The following is a 2941-nucleotide window of genomic DNA, read 5'->3' as shown; positions in this document are numbered from 1 at the left end:
GAAGGTTTTGATCACACCATTTTCCTCCAAGTGGGAACTCAAGCTCAAATAGATTCCTATATCCAACAAGTGATCATGATTCCAGATGTGAGAAAGGGGATTACAGTCAAGAATGATTGTTGATAATATGTGTTCTAAGATTATTTTTAAAGGTTTAATTGTGTTCTCTCTCTCAAGACACTCCAAAGTGGAGGTACCTTATTTTGAAATAGTGGATTTCAAAAGATCTAGTCTCTGGCAGAAAAGAGCTGAATTTTCAAGACTAGAAGTGCCTTGTGCTGAAACATGGAAGAATGAACTGTAAAAGAAAGTTTTTATTATTGAAAATAATAGGAGAATCATAAAGAAAGGGTCATGTCCATAGGAAACTTTTCCCAGAAGTAGAAACTTCAGTAGTGTGAATAAAGTAAAGTCTGGGACCTGGTCCTCAGACAAACCTTAAAAACAGGTTATGGAATAAGAAGGGTGTGCAAAGGAAAAAGGATAAAGCAGGATTAATCAAATCAACCTGACCTTATCTTGTGATTCAGTGTTTCCACTTAAAATTGGCTATGCTTCGGAGACAGGTATCATTGATAAGGTAAGTGCATTTTGGTCTAAAACTTAGCTCCATACCTTTGTAGGTATACACCCATGGGAACAACTTAGGATGAGAACAATTGAAGCAAACACAAATACAAAATTCAGTCAAAAAGAGAGGGACCTGATCTCATCTCTCAGGTTAGTACCTATACAAGATGCTTAAGTAATCACAAAATGCTATTCGAAAAGCCATGTATTTTCTCTTCTTACCTCTAGTCCCCAACAACAATTTGAGTTAATTCTTCTAAATAAATCTTCCTTAGATTGTCTAGAACCCACAATCGAGTTAGTCTCCCTTGAACCCTCCTTAACTGCAGGAGCTTATGCTCAGCCAATCATGATAGAGAGCCTAAAACAAGGATTTGGGTCACCAATAAAACAAGAAACTTCTCAACCTAAAACTCCCTCTTCTCCAGGAAATTCAAAACTGCCTAAAAATTTCCAAACTCATTAGTCATCTGAAAAATCCAAAAAAGCTTAACCCTCTGAAACACAACAAGCACCTGACTCTCCTATACCCTCAGATTCAAACCTTATTTTTGCTTAGTTATTTGGTGAAGAAATTTTGGTAAAAAGGGTTGATCTTTTCTTAAATGAGAACTGGGTAGCTGAGAATTTACTAATGTTTGCATATGCCACCAAAGAAAGCTCAGTTAATGGAGTAGAATAGGAAATAGGTGCTAAGGATGAAGTGAACAAGGGAAAAGATATGTTGTTACCTCTAAATGAGGAGAATGAGAAGGATGATGATGAATTGCCGCAAAGATGGTTGGTAAAGAAACTAAGAGAAAGTATAGGTAAGGAGAAAATGGTAGACTCCGAGGTAAAAGTGGCTAGATCCTACTCTACAAGAGATTCTTAAAAGAAAATGTTGGAAGATGCCATGAAAGCTAACAAGACTTCAACCATAAAAATAAGAAGGCTCAAGAAATCTATTACAGTAGATAAAATAAAAGATATTAAAGTTGTGGAGGTTGAAGAGGGGGAGAACATGAATTCAGGAGTTGCTACTGCTACCAAGGAAAGAAGAAAGAAAGTCTATATTCCTAAGAGGACTAGGACCTTTAAGTGAAAGTCTGGCAGCCCTACTAGAATGAGCAGAAAACATAGCTATCAAGAAAAAGAAAGATTCTGAGGGTCCTGGTCCCAAGAAGAGAACATCAGTGGTTGAAAAATTAAGTATTAGTCCTAAGAGAAGCAGAAAAGAAGAAGAGATAAAAGATGTGGCTAGAGAACAAAACAATAAAATTATAATAACACAGATTGTTCTATCTGAAAGAAAGTTTGATCTAAATATCTATGAAAAGCCTGGAATAATAGAGCTAATTGAGTATATAAGACACCAAGGTTGGTTGCATAAGGAATCAACCCCATAGTGTTTAAAAATTAGGTCAGGGAATTTTATCACACCATGGACTGGATGAGGAAAAATTAGGCAGAATTTTGGATGTACCTATTATAGGTGTGAGAATTATGGTAAATCAACAGCCTAGTACTGAGTTTATGATTGAAGCATCAAGGGTAGAAGGAACATCAACAACTGTAGTGAAAAAAAAGTTCTAAAAAGTAATTATCAGCTGATATTTAAGTTCATCAAAAAGGTCTTGTTGTTAAGGTCCAAAACAAAAGAACAATTACCTCAAGTGTTGACCTATTCTTGATCAAATAAGCGAGTTTGAATTGGTAAGTCTTTCTGCTTTAATAATAGAGCATATACATAAAGTGATTTTTGAAAAGGAAGGCAAACATGGAATGTCATATGGATATCTCTTGAACAAGGTGCTTGGATAGGGAACTCCAGGTATAGTGATACAGATGTTCAGCTTAACAACTCTAGTGGAGAATGAGTGCATGGAAGGCAAGGATGGAACAATGTCTTAAGTGTCTAAGTTCCTGGTTATTCAAGAAAGTTGGGTAGGGAAATAGAGGAATTAAGAATCAAGTTGGCTGCTTAGGACATTGAGATAGTGCACCTGAAATTATAGAATCATAGGTTATCTTCCGAAGGACCAGGTATCACTAAAGAGCTTGTAGAAAAAAATGCAAAGCTTCAGGCTAAAGTGGTAGAACTGATTGGTGAAGTTCAAGGATTGGTTACTGATGTGAAAGTCCTTACCAAACAGTTGTTGGATGCCTACAGTGCTAAAAATTCAAGAATAGAGATGCTGGTTAAGTCCTTTTCACCCAATCCTCCCTCCACCTAAATCATGTTATCTCTATTCCCTCATTAACCTTATGCAGTTTCATATCCTAGTTCTCATGGTGGCTTTAAAGACAGTTGTTTTGGTGTTTATTATTTTAGCTTACTGTACTGGTACTGACTAATATAAATGAATGAATTTTTCTTGTGTGCCTTATT

The sequence above is a fragment of the Capsicum annuum genome, unplaced genomic scaffold (genome assembly GCF_002878395.1).
Source record: "Capsicum annuum cultivar UCD-10X-F1 unplaced genomic scaffold, UCD10Xv1.1 ctg4473, whole genome shotgun sequence".
NCBI classification, from domain to species: Eukaryota; Viridiplantae; Streptophyta; class Magnoliopsida; order Solanales; family Solanaceae; genus Capsicum; species Capsicum annuum.
This window is presented reverse-complemented; position numbering follows the sequence as displayed.